General features: G+C 38.9%; 1 pseudogene; it reads right to left on the bottom strand.

Annotated features, from left to right (window-relative positions):
• The window catches only part of LOC132022390 (casein kinase II subunit alpha-like), a 36,244-nt pseudogene extending 12,894 nt beyond the window's left edge, over window positions 1-23,350 (bottom strand).
• Between the last annotated feature and the right edge of the window lie 273 nt (window positions 23,351-23,623).

The raw sequence follows: 23,623 nt of genomic DNA, 5'->3' as shown, positions 1-23,623 counted from the left end.
TACAAATAATTATCATCAGGGAACAAAACTATTTTACTCTGATTTTCAATAGCTGAGTGTGTATCCTATATAGTCAGAAGGAAAACATGGTAGGTGAAACTTAGTAAATGTTATCGATAAGGCTAGAGTAATTGTTTCATTATATTAAATACTTCTTGGGACGCCTGGCTGGCTCAGTTGGTAGAACATGCAACTCTTGATCTTGGGGTTATATGTTCACCCAATACAGATGCTCTCTTTGGAACTCTGCCTATTCTGTTCTTGATACACTTCAGGTTCATAGATCTCATTGAGTAGCTTCTAATATTTCCAAGCAAGTCCTGAAGGGAAACGAATCGCCCTCCACCTCCCCAAAATTTTGGCTTGCAAAATCCTTGATAACTAACACAACACTCACAATGGATGGCCTCTGAATGTTTTGGCATGGTGCTCTGCAGAGTGGCAGGTGCCCTATCTGATCCAGCAGCAAGCACTCAGGTGCCATCCTGGCTCCCTGGCAGCCTTAGTTAATTTCCCTGGTGTCAATAGCTTATTGTCAGGGATGTGGTTCCTCCTGAAGCTTTGGCTCTAGACACCCAAAGCATACAGAGAGGAACAAAAGCAACCTGTGAGGGTAGGTCCCTAACATTGTAGAGAAGAGAGTATAGACTTACAAGATCACTGAATGTAAAAGGAATAAAATAATAAGAACATTTTGCAATCTCTTTCTCTTCTGTCAGGCATCCTCAGAGTCAGCATGAAATAACTCTTTTCACGAACTGACCCCAGTTAGGTGATCTTCAGATTCCGAGGGGAAGGCACTGACACTGGGATTACTAAGTGAGCTTGGAAGGGAGGAAAGGACACACATATTTTTCTCACATCCCAAAGGTTAAAAAGAGGAAGGCAGAGAAGACAAGATAGAACCTTGAATACATGGGGTGCCTGGGTGGCTCAGCCATTAAGAGTCTCCCTTTCGCTAGGGTAATGATCCCAGGGTCCTGGGATCGAGCCCTCATTGAGCCTCATATCCGGCTCCCTGCTCAGCGAGAAGCCTGCTTCTCCCTCTCACGATCCCCCTGCTTGTGTTCCCTCTCTCCCTGTCAAATAAATAAATAAAATATTAAAAACAAAAAAACAAAAACAAAAGTGAACTGTGAAAAGCACATGGCATTTTCTGGAAAATTTGTTTACTGCTAAGTTGTAGTTCAATTTGATTTTTGACAGACTTTTTTTTTTTTTTTTTTTTTACACGATCACAAAAATGCATTAAGATAGAAAGTAAACATCATCAACAGCCACCACACAGTGTATACAGTTTGGGGTAACTCAGCCAGACCTTACCCTGCAGTCATTAGCCTCCAAAGATTTTCTCACCTCCTATGAGAACGTGTCAACTTTTGATTATGTCCAGCTTGCAAAGCATGACTTTCCTCCATGTATATGTTTCTAAATTTCCTTTGATCTTTTAATGCATCTGTTGTAGTTGATTGTGGCTTCTTTCTTGGTAGTTTTACATTTGAAAATATGTCAAAAAGCCGAATCTATTTTCCCCTTTCCAGCCTCTCTCACTTGGCCCTATTTCTCCAACATTCCTGCTCTTCTCTCTCTTTCTCCCACTTGTGCTTGTACATCATCTGGGTTAGAATTCCAGGTGAGGGTTTGGATGGAGTAGCCCTGTCCTAGGGCACAGTGAAGTGTCAAATAGAAGTACCTTACCCTCACACCCACCCCAGTGATCCTCACCCCAGAGCTTCTACCCATATGGTTGTCATGTCCTAAGCACAAAGTTTTCTGCAGGGATGGTGGGGGAGGGAGTATCTGTATTCATGCTCAGGCCTGAAGGATTCGGCCTTTTGGATGCTTATCAACCCTGTTAAAGGCTACACAAATTGCCACAAGGATTTAAGACCTAGTGGTTCAAGTCAAAAAGTTTGACTGAGGGTCTGCTACATGTCTACAGCCATTCCCAGGTCCTGGAGCCTCAGAGATTTGGAGGCCTTTCACAAAGTTATGGGGTAAGACTAGTTAGAGATTAAGTGCACCTTAATCATACTCTGCTAAAGTATGATTGGTAAAGCCTTACTGGGGTTTTCCTTATCTGGTAGCCTAGAAAAAAGATATTTTGATGCCTTAAAATGACATAGAAAATTCTGGCCAGTACAAATCCAGAGCTGAACCTTTCTTCCAACTGCCTACCCATGCCGTTCTCTCCAGAGGCAATGTCTAGGTGATCCCCTGGTTTCTCCTTCTACCTTCTGAGACTTCTGTACCATCCCAGGGCCCACTGGGAAACGCTTTATGAATACCTGTCACTTGCCATGTCCCGAAGGACAAGAAGACACCAAGAGACAGGCAAACATCTCTCCTGGGTGCCTCGCATCCCATGACCTGGTATATTTAGAGTAGTCAAAGGAGAAGAGGCTAAGTACTTCCCTGGAGTATAGATAAGCTGATTGGTCTGCTTAGGGAAGATTCATAGACAGTGACTACTCCTTAGGTCTGGGCTTCTCTTGCTCTCTGCTCTGATCCCTTTAGATCTAAAAACCTGGCCTTTGCTCCTGGTGCCAGGTACCAAGCCCTTTAGACTATCGTGTGGTTGGACTTGGGGCCTAACTCTGGGTTTCCTTCTCAGGAGTTTTCTTCTGCAATCACTCATATATTTAACCCACAGCCAGTCCCTTCATGGGCTTTCACCTACTTTCAACTGCTACCCTGGATTCTGAGATTTTTTGATGTATATGTATATTGGGGCAGTCTGGTCACTCCACTGGTTGCCTTGCCCATGTGAAGAGTCCTAAAAACACTTTATGTCACTGAGTCTCCATTTTATAAGCCCTGTAACTGAATGGTATCCCCTCTACCAGCTCTGGGTGACTATTTTGGTTACAGGTGGCTTGTCTACTCTCTGTGTGGGCCTGAGATATTTTAAATAGTGCTTGAAGCTTCAGAGAGAAGTCATTTCCCACCTATTTAATTCAATTCTACTTGAAATTCCAAATTTAGTAGAAAAACATTTAATTTTCACCAATAAGTATGATGTAGTTTTTTAAAGTTCCTTTGAATGTTGTCAAATGCTTTTGCTGCATCTATATGATCTGAAAAAGGTCATATGATTTTCTTCTGTTCTCTTTACCTGATAAACTTGGTCACTACATTACATTAATTTTTTTTTCAAAGATTTTTTTTTCTTTCTTTCTTTCTTTTTTTTTATTTGAGAGAGAGAGAGAGAGGGTGCATAAGCTGGGAGAAGAGCAGAGGGAGAGGGACAAGCAGATTCCCCCTCCCCCCCGCAAGTGCAGAGCCCAATGAAAGGCTCCATCCCAGAACCTCCAGACCATAACCTGAGCTGAAGTCAGAAGCTTAACTGACTGAGCCACCAGGCACCACATACATTGATTATTTTTTGATTTTCCAATACTTTGTTGAATATTTTTGTTTTTGTATTTATGAGGGGGGGTTGATCATAATTTTCTCTTTTGTAATGACATTGTGTTGTTTTGGTATTAGGTTGTGGCTTTAGAATATTTGCTGGGTAATGACACCTCTTCCTCCATGATCTGAAAGTCTTTGTTTAAGACTGGTAGTATTTTTCCCTTCAATGCTTGATAAAATCTAGCACTGACACCATCTCAGCCTGGAGGCTTCTCCACTGGACTACTGTTGGTTAGCTGATCAGTAGATTTCTTTGACATGTTAAGGGTGTCTATTTCTTTTTCTGTCAATTTTGGTTCATTTTGTCTTGCAAGGAATTTATAAATCTTATCTAAGTTTTCAAATTTATTGTCATAAGTGTTCATAATATCCCCTTATTTTCTCTTTAATATCTTTGGGATCTCTGTGATGTCTCTCTCTCTTAATTATGATAGTAATTATTTGTGTCTCCTTTTCTCTTTTTCTTGATCACTTTTTCTAGAGGTTTACCAACTTTACTGATCTTTTTGAAGCGCCAAAACAACAAATATTTTTATTTCATTTATTTTCCCTATTCATTTATATTCCCTAATCCACATTCTATTGGATTGATTTTTACTCACTTTAAGTATTGCTTGTCTTTTGCTTGGTTGGCGCTTAATTTCTCTTCTTTCTCTAATTTATTAAGGTAGACTCACAGACTGATTTAAAATTTTTCTACTTTTTTATTATATTAATTTAAAGCTATAAATTTATATTTAAACACTTCTTTTGCTATATCCCACAAATATTAATATATTGCATTTCTGTTTTCATTCAGTTCAAAATACTTTCTAATTTATATATAATTTGTTCTTTGACCTGTGTATTATTTAAAAATCTTTTATTTCATTTCTGTTTGGGACTTTTGAGATCTCTCTTTTTAATGTAATTCAGTTGTGGTCACAGAACAGACTCTGCACCATTTTAGTCCTTTGAGATTTATTGGCACTTTGTTTAAAAATAGACATTGCTATTTTTTAAAAGATTCCAGATGATTCTTATTTATGAAAGGTGTTGAGAACAACTGGGCTAGATCATTTTGGGGGGTCTTTATTCAGAATCTAGGATTCCATGCTTTCTTTTGTTAGAAAGAGGTTTTTAAATAATGGTTTTTCCGGATGAGAAATGGTTTGAGAAACCTGACCCTGACCCATTTGAGAAACTTTGCCCCTTTGATACCTGTTTTGCCAGGAGCCCACCGACAGTGCATAGGCTGTTCCTCAGAGGAGGCATGGAGTCATTTTTTTTCCCAGCTTGCATGACAGGCTCCAGTTATCTTGATTCATATCCTTTTCCATGCTGACTTATTTATGTATAAGGTATGTTCAAACAAGAGGCAGAAAGAGGCCTCACTAATAGCTTTTCTACATTGCAGACATGTGACTTGTGCTTTTAATAAAAGAGGAGCACTTAATGAGCTTGATTCATTTAGCAGCCTCACAGGGTGACAGATCATCTGCAGAAAACATTAATTGGGTGTATCGAAGAGCGAAGGAATGAATACCGATGTTACTGCCAAGGCATAAAAATACGGCATTGGAGGGAAAGGAGATGTATATAGATCAAATCTATCTCAGGTGCTTGTAATGTGTGTTTCCTCTTTGCCTGCATTATTTTGAAGTTAACTCTGCCAAAACATCTATTTTGGCAGGAAAGCCATTGACAGCCCCTGTGTAGCCTTTTTTGACAGAGAATTCGGGGAGAAAAATCTCACCGGAGTTTCTAAATTAGTATGAGATGAACTCAGGTCCTGTTCAATGGGAAGCTTTGTGATTCTTAAAATGATCCATGAGTTATTTTCATGGTTCTGCTTTGTTTGTGCAGAATTCTCAATAGTTGGGCTCTTTGTCTTTCCCTTATTTGTCCTGATTCTCCAATTAACTCATTTCATTACCAGCCATAGGGACCTACAGGTACAAGCTACAGAAGGTAGAAAAATTGATAGCTAACAGATTTGTTAATTGAAAGAAACTATTTTTCTTTTCTTTTCTTGTTCTAGCCACAGTTCAACATTTTTTTTTTAAATTTGGACACAAACATTGTGAAGTAGATATTATGATATATACTTCTACAGATAAGGTAACCAAAGCTTAAAAAAATCAAAGATCATACTGCAAAGTTTATCTGATGCTAAGGTCAGTATTTTTCCCACATGGCTCTTAAAATAATACATATGTAGGAATCTATCAAAGTCCTAGATGAGAACATAGGCAGTAACCTCTTTGACATCAGCCACAGCAATTTCTTTCAAGACATGTCTCCAAAGGAAAAGGAAACAAATGTGAAAATGAACTTTTGGGGCTTCACCAAGATCAAAAGCTTCTGCACAGCAAAGGAAACAGTCAACAAAACAAAGAAGAACCCACAGAATGGGAGAAGATATTCTCAAATGACACTACAGACAAAAGGCTGATATCTATAAAGAACTCCTCAAACTCATCACAAACAAAACAGATAATCACATCAAAAAATGGGCAGAAGACATGAACAGACACTTCTCCAAAGAAGACATACAAATGGCTAACAGACACATGAAAAATGTTCATCCTCACTAGCCATCAGAGAGATTCAGATCAAAACCACATTGAGATACTTTACACCAGTTGGAATGGCCAAAATTAACAAGACAGTAAACAACAAGTATTGGGGAGGATGTGGAGGAAGGGGAATCCTCTTACACTATTGGTGGGAATGCAAGTTGGTGTAGCCACTTTGGAAAAGAGTGTGGAGATTCATTAAGAAATTAAAAATAGAGCTTCTCTATGACCCTGCAATTGCACTACTGGGTATTTACCCAAAAGATACAGATGTAGTGAAAAGAAGGGCCATCCATACCCCAATGTTCAGAGCAGCAATGGCCACAGTCACCAAACTGGAAAGAGTCAAGATGCCCTTCAATGGACGAATGGATAAAGAAGATATGGTCCATATAGACAATGGATTATTATGCCTCCATCAGAAAGGATGAATACCCAACTTTTGTATCAACATGGATGGGACTGGAGGAGATTATGCTGAGTGAAATCAGTCAAGCAGAGAGTTAATTATCACATGGTTTCACTTCCTTGTGGAGTGTAAGGGATAATATGGAGGACATTGGGAGTTGGAGAGAAGAAGTGACTTGTGGGAAATCAGAGGGAGAGACACACCATAAGAGACTGTGGACCCGAGAAACAAACTGAGGGTTTTGGAGGGACAGGGGTGGGAGGTTGGGTGAGCCTAGTGGTGGGTATTAAGGAGGGCACATATTGCATGGAGCACTGGATGTGGTACATAAACAGTGAATCTTGGAATGTTGAAAAAAAAAACTAAATAAAAAAATAAAGAGTTAAATCTTGAAAAAAATAATACATATGACTCTCAGGAACTTTCTATCTCTTAGTGGCTATGGAGTACTATTCACCTGAAGATTCTCTCTAGCAGCCTTTATACTTTGTACCACCCTGAATTTTAAATTCTAGGCTGGGGACTGCTTCCAGAGAAAATATTGTCTAAAGTTCCATTCTCTCCAGGTAGTAACTGGACTGTTACCTAATAATTTCATTTGAGTTGAGATTTTAGTGTCTACTTTTCAAAAATACAATAATACACAATAGCAGAGAATTCATAGAGGAATTCATAGAGATTGAGAGCTAACGAAGTTGCACACACATACATAATATAGTTAAGATATAATATATAACATGTTTTGTTATATGTTTTTATGTATGTTTTATATATGTTATATATATGTTTATATATATAAATTATATATAACATGTATTTTGTATATTATGTTAACATATATAAGTGATGAGAGGAGGATTTATATGATCTAATAACCATATTCTTAGAGGAAGAAATACAATTTTTTAAAAATTGTATTTTTAATAATGCTTTTTAAATTTTTACCTAGGGCAAATTTAAATGGTTTGTTCTAGAAATATCTGTTGATTCAGGAATGGTAGAAATGGTAGAAATATCTCTGTTGATTCAGGGATAATATTTCAAAAAACGAATCGTGTCTCTATTTACTCTCAAATAAAATACAATGAAAACTAAAACAAAGAAAAAGATTTTAGAGGTTGAAAAATTGAGAAGGAGAGCAAACCAACCTGAGATAGGCCAGGGCCTGAGGGCAGACTGAGAAGGAGAGCAAACCAAGCTGAGATAGGCAAGGGCCTGAGGACCTGAATAGGCCTGCAACTACATAGATAAAGTGTGGTTCAGGCTCAAGTCTACTTCAGATCATATATGATGTAGTGGTGGTGGGGAGAAGCGTATTTCGGGGTAAGAAAGACCCAACCATATCACATGATGGAGACACCAGTGCTTCCCTATAGCAGAAAATAGTTTAAGGACATCAGAGAGACCAGGAGAACCTGTTTCCAGTCTCAGACATTGGACTGAAGCTGAGCCTGATAATACTTCCTGTGATGGTCAAGAGTGGCCAAGAGGTGAGGTGAGCTTGGGCATACAGGTCAGCCCTGACAGCCCTTCAGTGGACTGATTCACAAACCCAGATCACCTTCCCCCTGGATACAGAAACTAATTACTAAACAAGGCTGCTCTGTAGCTACCCAGCATGCATTCCATGTGCCTAAATGAATAAAGATGAAGATGAATCCCCATATCTCACATAACTCCTTGAATTTTGTGTGCAACTACCACAAGTGGATACTTTGGTTTCTTCTAAGGGTTTCTTTGTTTACTGGCTCTAAATTGTTTATTTATTTGGACAGATTTGGGTAGTGACTAATGGGTTTATTGTTCTCTACAGTGATGTCTCATGTAATTTTTCTAAGTGCAAGGATTTGTTAGAATAGTCCTTATTTCTTTTATATATAATAATAAATGGGTGCTTAAAAATGGCTTTTGAATTATAGGTCATCTTCCTTCAGAGTGGGACATAGGATAATCTTGGAGGGAATCTGCCATAACAGTGTCTATAAATAGCTTCCTGTGATCATCTACATTGTCTGATGTGGTTAATGCATGTTTTTAGGTATCACCTTGCTCTAGGACAGTGGTCTTTAAGTTTAGTGTATGTACAATTACCTAGAGATATTAAGATTCACATTTCTAGCCCAACTCCCAGGGTTTCTGGTTCAGTTTCTGGGGTAGGACATAACTAATAGATTCCCCGGAGGTGCTGATACTGCTGGCTAGGGGACAACACTTTAAGAACCACTGTTTTAGGGAGTAAGCTCAGCATATGAGATAAGAGGAAATTGAGGTTGGCTAGCAAGTGGTTTAAAAACAGACATGGAAGCTTCTTGGGTTCCTCTCTTCAGAAGTTATGTATTCATTATTAGGTTCTTATAATTAAGGTATGTAATTATTATTTCATATTAAATAGATGGCTTGCCCTTTAGAAAATGATAAGGATGGATGATTAATTGTTAATTCATTCTGAAACATGTAATGCTATTAGCAAGAACCTGCCCCGTCTTCACTAACCTACATTTAGGAAAGTCTCTTCTAGATACAGGTAATCACAAATAATATATGGCCAATATTAATGAAAGATGGGACTATAATTCAGGATGGGTAGTAGTGCATCCAACCAGAAGTAATTATTTCTATCAATTACACTGAGTAGTGTCAGCTGGGGTAGAGGATTCCAACTACAAAGAACGCTCTTGGATTCCCTCCAGTCTCTTTGTTTCCCTATGTCACTATTCACTCATTTGTATTAGTCTGCTTGGCAACTATAACAAAATATTAAGGAGTGGGTGGCTTAGGCAACAGACATTTATTTCTCATAGTTCAGGAGTCTGGGAAGTCCCAGACAAAGTGTGGCAAAGCAGGTTTCATTCTAAATCCTCTTCTTGACTTATAGGTGCTACTCTCTTACTATGGGCTTACATGGCAGAGAGAGAGAGAGATTAGACTCTATGGTGTCTCTTCTGAAGACGCAAATCCCATCACCAGTTGCCACCATTGCTTAATTACCTTCCAAAGGCCCCATATCCAAGTATCATCACACTAGAAATTAGGGCTACAACATAAGGATGGGGAGTGGGGCATAATCATTTGTTCCATGGCAGAGTGACCTGAATTATTAACAACACCAAAGGATTGTGCATTTGGACTAGGAGGGGTAAAGGGCTTCCCTAAGTTAATGTAAAGTCCAAGTTATAGAGATTTTTTTAAAAAGATTATTTATTTATTTATTTGACAGACACAGATCACAAGTAGAGCAGCAGGCAGAGAGAGAGGGAGGAGCAGACTCCCTGATGAGCAGAGAGCCCGGTGCTGGGCTTGATCCCAGGACCCTGAGATCATGACCTGAGCCGAAGGCAGAGGCTTTAACCCACTGAGCCACCCAGGCACCCCTAAGTTATAGAAATTTTGAGGTATGCAGTTCAATATACAATAACAAATGTTACAACAATCCAAAAAATACATCGGGTGGTTTGAAGCATGTCAGTGTGCTTAGCAATAGCTTCCAAATCACCTTCCTTCTTAAATAAGTGAAACATTTGTCACTCCCCCTCAATTACATTACTGATCTGTTTATTATCTCTGGTCATTCCTAGATGTAATTATTACTTACTCCCAAACTATGAAGTAAGAAAAATTATATTTTATTGGTTTCTTGTATTTCTAGTTTCTGAGTTTATTTCCTCTTCTGGGACATTTATCTTGCCTTTATGCTGTAGATTATCAATATCAAGTAACAAAATAAAAACCAGATAGTGGTTGATCAGATGTTTTGTGGCTTCTCAAGTTAGACATATAAGTGCTTGTTAGTAGTTGGCCAGGGAATAATTCAAAATTTGACTTTGGTCTTGAAGTTCCATTTGGCTTCAGTCTGGTTATTTTAAGCCTTATGTACTTTGTGACAGGTTCTTGTAGGATGAGGACTTACTGTATATTTCTGGAACTTTTCCAAAATGATACTTAGCCTTGAATTTAAATATGCTATCAATAAAAGTAGTTTCAAAAGCTCATAAGTCTTAGTGCTTAAGCACTAGATCTACTGTTGTCTACTGGGAAAATCATACTCTAAGTTAGTTGCTTGGGGGGCATTTCTAGTAGTCCATCATATGCGAACATAGTATGTGCAAGAGTTTCTTTTCTTCATTTCTAGAAAACTCCAAGTCTTGTTGCTAGGAAAACATAAACAGATGTGATTATCTTTGATTATGTGACATAAGCATCATGTTTCTAATATTGTGATTCTCAGAAAAATGCAGGTTCAAATGTTAGGTAGGACAGGGGAGGAAACCTATTATTTATTGAAAAGTTATTATTTGACCATTAGTGTGCTGGTCTCATTCACATACTCTCATGTAATTCTTTCATTAACCTTGTGAGACAAGAACAATTTTGAATTTTTATGGATAAGAAAATTGTGGTTCAGAGAAATTAGTAAGCTACCCTAATTTATACCACAGGTAATTAGCCAGATGTTTTTGAATTAAAAGCTGGAGAAATTTCTACTGCATAATGGTTCTCAAACATGGTTTGAGAAATACAAAAATATTGTTGTGTATTACAAATAACTGGGGAGTCTTTACCAAAAAAATGACCAGTGCCTGGCTCCACCCTCAACAATTTGGATTTATTTGGCTTCAAAGTAGGAGACACTGGCACTTGGCTTGGAAATGGGCACATTTTAACACAATGCCTCATGTCCTATTATATTAGTGAAAATAACAATAAAAATAAGTGCCCCACCATTCACTGAGTTGTATCAATCCTAGTGGGTCTAATGAGCATGTGGTTGAGATGTACTGCCCTCCACTCTACTACTTCTGGAAGAATAGTATTATTGAACATTATTAGTTGGTGAGAATTTCAAAATAAAAGCATTTTTTTTTTTTTGGAAATTTGAAAATGGGCCTGTGATAAGGATGTCCTTATCATCTGATACACCTGATATCATCTGATACCTCCTTATCACCTGATACATACCTGGTATCCAGTTAGTAATCCAAAACTGCCCTAGAGCATTCTATATAACAGGTGAGAGAGGACAAAGGTGGAGCCACTCCTTTTTGTAACAATTGTGGAAAGCAGATCACATGAAAGACACTTGTACTCAGAATCTCCATTATGAAGTAAAAATTCAATGTTCATGTTTTAGACAAAATTAACTGGGACACACATATGGATTACTAAAGACTTTCATATGGTTATTCTGAGGATAAATGATGTACTTGAATGGGCATTGTAAACTACAAGAAACTCTGAAGACAAATATAAGATACAGTAAATATTAATTTTAAAAATCACAAAATATTAGTGAAAATAACAATAAAAATAAGTGCCCCGCCATTCACTGAGTTGTATCAATCCTCCCATTGCTAACTATTTTTTTTGTTTTTAAAGGAATCAAGCACTTAGGAAGGCAGCATTATTGAATCTGTGAAGGAGAAAATGAAGAAGTGCAAGAACACTGTTCCTGTTGAAGCCTGTCAGCCAACACTTGTTGAGCTTGGTGAATATTCCAGATTCAAGTTCAAGATTCAAATTAAAATGAGGATATTGAGTAAGGGATCTTAAGGAGGCAACTTTTAATATTAACAATTTTTGTTGTCTTTCAGACATGGAAAGAAAATTTTTTTAATCAACTAATTATCGAACCAACTAAACAACCCAAGAATACTAGATAGTTGAGGCCAACGAAAAAGCAAACTATTTAAGCAGAAATCTGGAAAATAAGGGCAAATAATGCTAACTTATTAGAATTAGCTCACTTTTTACTTTAGTTATATAGATAGTAAGGTCCTAGATTTAAATATCATTGAAATGAGATATTCAAGAGCAAGAAAGAGACCCCATAAGCTGACTAAAGTAGTGAGCATGATATATGCCTTCAAAGGGTGAAATGAAGCGAGGTAAAGGTCAAAATAGAATTGAAGAAAATCATCTTATTAAATGGAGTTTGGGCTCCCATCTGATTCAGCAGTAAGTCAAAACGTTCCCTCTCCTAGTGCTAATTATTCTCCTCACACCCCCTCCTTATCCCTTTCCTCCTTTATTCTCTTTACATATTCTCTCTGGATAAAGAAATGAGGGTAAAGCTATGGCTCTTAGGCTGAATATGCTGATATCGTAGTGTGTTTAAGAAGGGAGTATAAGGAAAGATTTTTAAATTAAATTTATAAAATAGCTCAGATTATTTTAGATAATCTCCAATACCTTTTTCTCCCCTTGAAATTCTCTGAAATAAAATTCTATTCATGGTTGCCTTCAGAGAAACTGTCCATATGGTCACCCCTCATGCAATAGACTCAAAGCCTTTTATCGCCACAGGCACTCATGGGGAGTTTGCCTCTCTGATGACTGGAATATGCTCAAACAAAACAAAACAAAGCAAAAAAAGCTTTCTGTCTTGGTACTTGCAAGAGATGTTTGCATTTTAGAAAGTTTTGCAATCAGAGTGCATGGCCATTTGTTTACTCTGTCAGCTGGCAAGCTCCTTGCAACCTGGAGAACAGTTGCAGGAGGTGGTACAAAGTACAAAGCAAAGCAGCTGTGTAATGAGCTAGCAGCACCCTGCTGTCAGAGAAAGCCTCATTTCAGGGAGAACCAGCCATCACAGCAGACTTTATTGCAGTTATCATCATCCCTGATTTGGTTCAGAAAGATCAGAAAGGAAGGGGGAAAAAAAAAGAATCCTCATAAAAGTTTAAAAAAATCTGGTGGTTGAGAATTACACTAGCAAGTGTTCTTGGAGGCAAATGGGTCAGAAATCAAAATGATATGTGTGTTTCTTGATAACGTAAACCATGATCATCTTTCACTGCAGATCTAAGGTAAACAAGTTGAAAGCTTTGTTCTTGTGCAGGGAAAGGAAACAACTCTAGGGTTATAGACCTATTTTTCTTTTTTTAAGATTTTGTTTATTTATTTGACAGAGGGAGAGAGATCACAAGTAGGCAGAGAGGCAGGTTGGGGGCGGGGAGTAGGCTCTCTGCTGAGCAGAGAACGGGATGCAGACCTCCATCCCAAGACCCTGAGATCATGACCTGAACCAAAGGCAGAGGCTTAACCCACTGAACCACCCAGATGCCCCTATAAACTTATTTCTTTTTGAAGTAGGGTTGAGCAAGCAAAATTGTTTGAAGGAGAGACAATTCTGAGGGTAACGGTGGAGGGGAGAGAAATGGAAATGTCTCAGCAACTTCTTAGGAGACAATGGGAAGCCCTGAATGTGGAGACTCTATGAGGCTGGAGCATAACCAATTCTAAGCTGGACTAGAAGAATGAGTGAAGTCAGAGATTTCTGGGCTGGAGCCTGGGATCTGACCCCAACCAAGTTGCTTAACTTCCGGTAAGTCTTATTTTTCTCATTTACAGAACACGAATAAAGAGTATCAGAGGGTTGTAAAGAATAGGTAACACAGAAAAGTGTTTAACATAGTGTCAGGCACAGAAAAAGCATGCACAATGTTATAAATCTTGAAAATTACAGAAAGGAGTGCTTCTGGATTATACATAATGCAGATGTACTTGGGGACGGTGGAATCTTCTGAGGGAACCACAGCTCCCAGAATTGCCTACCCTCTCTGTATCTTCAGAATCTGCTGTCTTGTACCCTCTACCTGAATCTCCCTCATTCATACATCATTGACTAGATCACTGCTTCTCAAATCAATGGTGGGGAAAGGACCAAACTTCCAATTCATGGCAAAATAATACTTTTTTAAAATAAAATACAATAAAAATTATTAGAAAATAACAAATAAAAAAGATAAAACATAAGCCTGCTGATCACATGCTTGGATGTCACAGTAATGTAAATTGCTATAGAAGCTTCTCAGGGCCTACTTTCAAGTTTGCAGTTATCTTGCCTTGACAGTGATGGCACCAATGGGTAATCCCTATTTTGAGGATCACTAGAATAACTTCCCTATAACACCTATTCTTTCTTTAGGTCTCAATTGAGATGTTCCTTCCTTGGAAAGCTTTCTTTGATCTCCCCAGGATTCAACTAGTTAGCTCCTGTGTGCTTCCTTTGCTCCCTGTGCTGCTCTCCCAAGCTTACAGGAATTTGTCTTATTCACCTTCTTGTTTTCACTGCTACCAAAATCTGATGCACAGTTGATGCTCAATAATAAATACTGAAAAGGCATATTTCTCTCAAGTAAGGTGAGAATTGAAGTGTCCCTTATTCAACTCCATGATTACTTGAACTTAGGATAGGGTCATTCCTGGCATTAATTAGATTCATTGCCCCTTTGGAAAAAGTGTTTCCTTTGTAAGAAAATGAAATTAATAAACCACAGTATATTTAGACCCTGTGCAAGTCTCAGTGATAGAATTTACTCATGCAGTGAATTTTATTCATGAACTTCAGAAAAGAAATTGAAGATTTAATTTGTATCTCTTCCTTAAAGGTGGATGTACAAATCTTTGGAAGCTTTTCCTATCTTTAAAATATATTGCTTTAGAAGATTTGTCTTTGACAAGTCATAATTCTGATGACTCACAGAAGACTTACTAAGAGAGTAAACTGATGTATGCAATAGTTTCTCCAAAATTAGCAAGGAGTAAGGAATTACCAGTGACAGCCTCATCAAGGGAATAGATAAGGTTTTAATCAGAACTTCCTTTTTTTCACCTTAGGGATAAAGGGGAAATGTGAAAATATGGTTTCTGTTTTATAAATGGAATTTTTACATTTCATCACAGAGAGAAGAAAATTCTGATCCTTACTTAATAAGAATATGACATTGTTTGGATGGTCAAAGGAAAGCACTGTTCATTTGAAAGATGACCAAATTGCTTTCCTCTCCATGGGGGAGGATCAGTTATTCCTTGACAATTGAGACTAAATAAATGTGCAAGATGAAAAGCACAGTGCAATTTGGGTTTGATCTGAGGAGAAAGGTGGCTTTCCTCCTCTTCTCTGGAGATTGACCTCATCCTTGCCCACTGTTCTCATCTGGGACATGGATCCCAAACTGGCCACATGAACCTCTTGTCATTTCCCCAAAATCCTGTTTCCAGCAGGGGAAAGAGGACTAAGATTGTCTTCCTGATGGTAAACATCTTGGGATAAACCAAAAAGTTCTTATTACCAATGGGAAATCTGTCCACAGTCTAAGCACATAGACCCAGTGAGGCAGACACTTGTAGGACTGTGGGATCAAAACCAGGCATCTGGACCCCCAAATATGCACCATGCATGATCAGCGGATTGAACACATAACTTTATTTGGCCATACGTAGGGTTATTTCTAAAGATGTGTGGATTGTTATGCTTAATTCAACATTAACAAAAAAAATTATTGAATAATCTCATAATTTTTCACCATTATGCTTTTCCCTAATCAACATATAATAAAAACATCATGGCTATAATCACGTGTGAATCTGAAAAAATGTTGAAAGAAAGGAGGACTCCTGAGTCTCTGCAAAGATTGGAAACTGTGATGTTTGCCACCTTGGTTTTTCTCTCTGCATCTGCACAGGCACGTGTAGGCAGAGAGCTTCCTGAAGCTCCAAGGTGAATCTGGCTGCTTCTGTATAACAGAGAAAGCAGGTTGAGGACAGAACGCTGGAAGGAATCTTCAGGGAAGAGGAATCTCAGGGTATAGGACAGTAACCCTAGTTCTGTCTTACTGGAGGTCTTTATGTTCACGAACATCTCTCGCACCCGATCCTCAATGCTCTATGTTCCTATAACAAAGAGAGCTTGCCTTTCGCTATGGAGAATTCTGGTTTAAAATGAACCAGATTGGCTTAATGCCATTTGGAAGTAACACATCTCTTGTCTTCTCTTTTTGAAGAAACATCTTGATCGGGGAAGAAATTGACAAGGTATGAAGTACAGGGAATCTGAAACATGAAGAGAGCACCAGGGAGGAAAGTTATAGGAAGGGAGGAAAGTCATTGCATAGGAGGTTTGATTGCTCTGTGTTAACTAGAATGGAGGGGAGGAGGCAGGAGCTTGTCTGTAAGATGTTACCACTGAGGAAATTAATAAAGGGGAACTAACTAAAGTGGAATCCTGATGCTGGAAGGGGAGACCAGAACAGGTAACCCTGCCTCTCAATACCAATTATAGGCACAATTGTCAGCTACAGACCCAATAGAAGAATCCTCAATGGGAAAGAATCATCAGTTACAAGCCCCAGCAGGGACAGGTGTACATTGTATTTCTTATAAGAAATTGACTATTCCTATAAGTCAGTCCATGAGAAATTGTCATCACCTTGAAATCTTGCTTTTTTCAATGGACTTTCATTCAAAAGAATCCCTCCCAACTTCCTACTTCTCTATAAAATTGGACTTGTTTATGGTTTTTCAATAGCTTGCTTATCTTTAATTACAATTCTCAAATAGATACATATTTTCTGGTAAAATAAATCACTCTTCCATTTTTTAGGTGAACACCACCCAGCATAACAGGAAAGTGAGAAATGGTAGATGGATGTGAAGGCAGGCATGCAACAAAGCAGGGAAAGCTTGATTGCCCAAATGTGAATGTTTGAAGCAGTGGTTGACTCTGGAGCTCCAATGTGGCTGTAACATTTAATGCAGAAGTAGAGAGGCATGAAGATATGTGAAATTATCTATGGGCTTCAGATCATGATCCAGGAAATCCATTTTTGGAGATCAATGGTATTTGTCATCAAGTAGCCTCTTAAGGACTGGGCTCCAAACACTATGAGGGGTGGATACAAGACTACAGTATCACAGAAATGACAACCAAGTGATATCACAGATCCAAGTGGTTACAGGTGGGAAGTGCATCAGAAAAGACCCCCTAAGGTCTAATATGGGAACCTATACTACTCATTACTGCAATATTAAGGTCTCGGATCAAAGATCAGAATTAAGCCTTGGAAGACTACTGAGAAGTGTACAGGATGTAGACAGATGCAGCTTAAATATAGTCAGTTACTTCCCAATTTGCATCCAAGTATGTTTACAATGCTCACTCCACCTTAGGAAAATTAACTAAGGAGGGCTTTAGGCAGAGTGGTTGGTAGTGATGCCTTCAAGAGAAAGAAGTCCTCTGAACCTCCACCCAACCTACGAGGAGATGAACAGATGTGGTCTGCATCCTTCAGTGTCCTTAACCTAGAAAATGGAGCCAGCATGTGTCCCTCTGTAAGTTGCAGGAGTTTTGCAATGAATCTAGGGACCAATATCACGACTGAACATAAAATGTTTCTTTGCTGTTGTTGCTTTCCTTGGTGCATAATGGCTCTCAGAAAGCTCATGGAAAGGAGGGTGCAGTCAGATCACACTAGGATTTAGGCATTCCTAGTTCTTTTCAACAAAACGTCATCACCAGACTGCTTCTGATTACTATCTCAATTGTAAAATTTGCTACAGATGAGGGATGAGGGGAGCAGGATCATCTGCAGCATTTCCTGACATGAGAGACAGCAGGATGGATCTTGTTTTCCTCCCGTGTTTGGAATGGCCCCAAGGGAAGAGCTTCACCCATCCTGGCAGAACAAAAAACATAAGAAGTAGAAAGAGAAATAGAAGAGAACTTTCAAGGTTAAACCCTAGAACACTGAGATTCAAAACTCACCCTAACGGGTCACTCTCCCTCCTTCCTGTGGGTGGATTCCTACAGAGAGGTAGGAAGACAGGGAGGGCAGGGAGACAAATATGGAAGATTGGAGTTGTATGGGGCAGAGACTTGGCCAATCTTGTTCAACTGTTCTATCACAAGAGCCAAACCCAGATCCTGACACAGTAGAGGCGCATAATGAGTATTTGGTTACATGTTGAATGAATGATCTCTTTCTTCTAAAGGCTGGCAGGAACCTGTGTAGACAGGTTTACTTACTTGAGTTTTGCCAAAATGGCTTTTCTTCCACCCTTACTGACTCCGTCTGTTATCAGCGTTAAGGTTATCATTTGCAGTAGACCCAATAAGAAAGCATAGCTTAAGATCATTATCTATCTCTGGAGAGATTCTAAAAGAAGCCAGTGAGAAATACTCTCCCCTTTTATACATAAGAAGTTCTGTTGCCACACTTCTTCAGGAAGCTAACAGGCATCAATACCCACGTCATACTTGTCTTTTCCATGCAAGGTGTGTTTGTACAGTAAGGCTCGCAGGCACATGTTGGAAGCATTTTCATTGTATGGTATGAAATGTGCACCTTCTATTCATCATTCTGTTTGTGTGTGTGTGTGAGGAATGAATGAGACTCACGCCGTGCACCTCACGGAGCTCTAGGATGGATGGAGTCATCTCTGGCACCACTCCCAGGGACTCTGTCACTGCTCATTTACCGGAGATTGCTTCCCCCTTGACTTTCTTCTCATTTTATTCTTCTTGTTTTTTCCGTCTCATTTTCATTCTCTCCCTCTTTGTTTTAATTTCTCTTTTTCTTTATTCTATTTTCCTTTCCTTTTAAATTCAGGTCTGTTTTGGAGTACCCCAACTCTTTCTCCCCACCTCCAGAAACACCCACGCGGAGTTCAGCTGTGGAGGAGGGTGCTCCGCTTTACAATTAGTATGCACCTGTTAAAGAAATCATCTTTCCATGAAGGCAGGGGATTTTTCTCCGTGAGGTTATGCTAGCACAGGGTTATGTGTTTTTATCTGATTCTTACCGCTAGACTTACAGGCTACATGAGAGCAGTTTCTGGAACTGTACCTAGTAAATACATCCACTGAAAGAGTATTTGTGGAATAAATGAATAGATACTGAATGGCCACACAGATAGGCGTGGGGAGTTTTACAGCTTGATGTAAACAGATGTGGCGTATATGCATTTGTGCCATCTGTATACGATGATCACCAGCAGCTTTGCAAAGACTCCACTGACTTTCAAGAAAGCAAACCCCTCACATTCTTTTTTTTCTCCATCCCTAAGGGCTTGCTCAGATGTCTCCAAATCCACCATTTGTATTGTGTCAGGCCATGACTGTTTATCTCTGGGATGAATACTTAATGCAAATGGCAAGCCATCCTGAGAGAGGCTGGCATCCGTACCCACTGAGAAGGCCAGCGAGCAGTGTGTGAAGCACTGATGTCAAAGGCCATTAACACAAATGAAAATTAACATTTTTCATCAAGGTCTAATAGTGTGCCACCAAACAGGCCAACCACTGTGCCACCTGTTTATAGAAACAGTGCTAATCAGTCAGAAAATCCTGTAATATTTGTGCTTCTGCATATTTGCTTTTCAGCCTTTTGAGAGCATTAGATTAGTCTCAATTAGTAAAGCTAATGCGTGCAGAAATATTGAACATTTTAATTTAATGGAAAACACCCTGCTGGGTGAGAAGTATAATTTCTATCTGGAGCTGTAGGCTCTAGGTCTTGAAGTGTTAATCACAGGTTTATTTCAATCCAAGACACTAATGTTGACTTTATTTTTTGCATTCTTACAAATCATTAAAAATCTTGATACTTATTTCTCCAGTGATGAAACGCTATCAAGAAGGTAATGATCTAATGTGTGCATTTGAATTTTATCTTATCTCCTGTTGAAGCAACAAAAGGGAAGTTGCTGTATCTTGAGTGTTCTTTATCAAGTAAATAGTTTCCATACAAATAAAATAGTAAAGTATAACCAAGCAACAATAATGAAACAGTCGCTCCTTTTCTTCGTGATAGCCTGTACATTCTGGGCTCTTTCATTGCTACTGTTAGCTCTGTTTTATTACTGTGCCTGAGGCCTGATTTCCAATGGGAGACCTTATGTAATGGAATGCCAGCAGAATTCTAGCTCTCTGTGATTTACATGCTGGCTTTACTCCTGATAATAGAGAGAACTAGACACACGTAATGAGAAAATAAATTTTATTGCTGGCTGGTGTTTATATGTGGAGTATTGGAGGGGTTTAGGTTTTTAGTCATAATTAACCTTTCTGGAGTTGATGATGGACAATTTCTAACCTTTTGTGACAACAAGAGGTAGGCAGGTGGGATGTGGCAGGTAGAAATGCATAAAAAGCATACAACTGTCAAGAGACAGTACCTCAGTAATCAAATACAAGAGAAATTAAATGTTGTAAAATGAAAGTAATCATTTATTCTCACCCATGTGATTGTGAAGTTCACAATAACACTTTGTTGTGTCTATGAAAAAAGATATCAAATAAAAATAAGGAAAAGATCTGATGCTGGGGCTCAGGGGGAGTGATGGATAGAGAGGAAAGGAACTGGACCTTGCTACTGTGCCCTGTGGGAATTCCTCATCTAAAAATAAGGAAGTCTGATGTCTTAACACTCATCTCTGGTGAGGGTTGGACAATGGGGAGCAGCAGCAGGAAACAACAGCAGGGAGAAGGATGACCAGCAAGCCAACAGCACAGACAACACTGAAATCCCTTCCTGCACCATTCCTCAGAGGAACCATCCATACCCCAGTGGCCATATGGTGGCCACTGGGGATATAGAACCCACCCTTTTGTGGATGGACACACACTTCAGTTATGGAATTGACTTCCCTACCATAGGTCTCCTGTTAGAAACACTATTCTCACATTAAAAGGAATCCTTATTCATTGTCATGGTACATTATTTCTGACCAAGGGATGCACATAACAAAGAAAGTGTAACATGGGCTCCCAACCATGGGATTCACTGGTTCTTACCAGGATCTTTGCTATGATTCAAATGTCAGAGTTCCCTGTCTCCCAAATTCAAATGTTGAAACTATAATCCCCAAGTAACAGCACTGGGAAGTGGGATCTTTGGGAAGTAATTCGATCATGAGGGTAGAGCCATTATTATGGGATGTCTTAGAAGGAAGAAACAGAAGAGAGCTTGTTTTCTGTCTCTGGTCTCTGCCATGTGAGGACAGTGAGAAGACCACCATGGACAAGCCAGGATGAGAGCTCTCCCCAGGAACTGAATTGGCCAACACCTAGACAGATCTATGAGAAATAAATTTTTGTTGTTTAAGTCACTGAGGATATGGCATTTGTACAGCAATCTTAGTTGACTCTTAGGCTCCAAGAAATCCTTGGCTATTTAGGCTCCTTTGTGACTCCATATGAATTTTAAGAGTGTTTTTTCTACATCTATAAAAATCATCATTGGTATCTTGACAGGAATTACTCTCAATCTATAGATGACTTTCAGCAGTATTGACATTTTAACAATATTAATTCTTCCAATTCATGATCTCAGTAGACTTTCCATTTATTTGTGTTCCTTGATTTTCATCAAGCTCTTATAGTTTTTAGAATGGAGATCTTTTACATCCTTAATTAAATTTATTCCTAAGCATCCTATTGTTTTTGATGCTGTTGTAAAGACCAATTTCTTTATTGTTTTTTCAAAAATTTCATTGTTAATGTATAGAAATGCTATTGATTTTTGTATATTAATTTTGTAATCTCTGACTTCACTGAATTCACTGATTAGATATAACAGCTTTTGGGTTGAGTCTTTAGGATTTTCCCCATATAAAATTATGTCATAGAGATAACTTCACTCCTTCCTTTCCTGTTCTGATGCCTTTAATTAATTTTTTTCTCATCTGATTGAATATGGTGTTAAACATACAATTTCTGCAATGGTTTAAAATTCCCCAAAGTATATTTTTCTGTGCAGAGGAATGTAAAAATTATAAAGACAATCACTTTAATTAATCCACAGGAAGAAACTTATTGGTGCTAGACATAATCTACAACTTTGAGAAACTCAGTGTACAATTTTTCTGTAAGTGTGTCTAATACTGATATTGTTCATGAGAAATTTACAGACCAGTATAGAATACAGACAGGTAAGCAGATAAACTGTGTTTAATCACAAACAAAATTACATTAAAAATAAATCATAAATATAAATGAAAAATTAATTATGCCTGGGAGATTGAGGTAATGTTTTAGCAAAGTTTAAGGTAAGTACATTCTCTGGCAAAGAGCAGATAAGGACAAGACACCCCTGGACAAGGGAATAGCATACAAAAGACACAGAGGCACAGAAGAGCAGGCTGTTTGGGGAATTACCAATTCTTTAGGTTTTCTGCTTAGTAAAGTTTGAAGAAGGAAATGATGAGGAGGGCATGAAGTGGCAGAATTTCTGGAATAAGCAGAAAACTTGGGTGTTTATTCTCAAGATTTGGAGCTTTTGGACAGATTGATCAGATTAGTGACATAATCAGATATGAATTTTTGAAAGCTGTCTCTTGAGGGGCCTAATGTATGGGTCTGAGAAAGTTGAAATGGGAGAAAATGACCCAGGTGTGTGATGGTAAGAAGTGGAATTAAATCAGTGGCAGGGGGACTAGAGAAGCAAGGACAGCTGAGGAACTTATGACAGAACGACAGAAAGGGCTTGGAGGCTGCAGGTGTGGGATGATGACCCCAAGGCTCTGACTTGGGCAATTGCATGGATGTTGGTGCCACAAAATAGGAAAGGATATCCAAAAGAGTATGTTTGAATAGGAGAAGTTACACGATGTCTTCTGCTTTGAACAGGAAATACTTGAGATGCTGTGGGAATTATCAGTGAAATGGAACTACCAAGGAGACCGCTGGATTAATAATAAGGATTTGAGGGATATTGTAGTGTAACTGGTTGTTAAAACCCCAAAAGTGAATACTGTGACCTAGTGAGGCTATGTACAAGGGAAAAGGCCAATGACAGAATCCTGTGTTTAAGAGTGGGAGACAAAGGGACTCAAGCAAATATAGGATGGACACAAAACTAGAAAGAGAGCCAGAAAACAGTGCTGTCATGGAGTGCAAAGGAGGAGGCCACTCTGAGAACTGGTTTCAGGTGCCACAAAAAGATATCTCTGAAAAAGACCAAAGAAGGCAAAGATTGGAAGTATGATGAGATCTGGTTGAAAGGAGCTATGGTGGCCTTCCTAAGAAGTGTTTTCAGGGCATGACATTGCATGGCAGTTTCAGGCATGAAGAGTTAATAAAGCAGAGCTAGGATGAGCTAGTACTTTGGGAGACTTTGATAAGGAGGCCAGGAGAGAACAGGCTCCTATTCCCACAAACACCACCAGACACAGTGCTAGTTACCTCCACCATGGTGCTTGTAGGGGCTTGGCTGGCCAGAGGGAGCCATTTCCTTGTAAGCTTGGATTGACCCTGCCCCTCCCAGAGGAACTTACTTGCAAACCCTAGATATAGGGGCGGGCCAGCTGGATGGAGACATCCAATCAGTGGGGCACGCCTATATCTGCTATGGTGAATTGGAATTCAATTGGCCACCCGTATTGCTGACCGAGCGTGACTGTGCAGTTTTCCCTGTGTGTTGCAGTCTCATTGGCCACCTGTGTGTGGGCTGGGCTCAACCGCCTC

Source organism: Mustela nigripes, chromosome 7, assembly GCF_022355385.1.
Source record: "Mustela nigripes isolate SB6536 chromosome 7, MUSNIG.SB6536, whole genome shotgun sequence".
In the NCBI taxonomy this organism is placed as follows: domain Eukaryota; kingdom Metazoa; phylum Chordata; class Mammalia; order Carnivora; family Mustelidae; genus Mustela; species Mustela nigripes.
The sequence above is the reverse complement of the archived record's forward strand: the minus strand, read 5'-3'. Positions and strand labels throughout refer to the sequence as shown.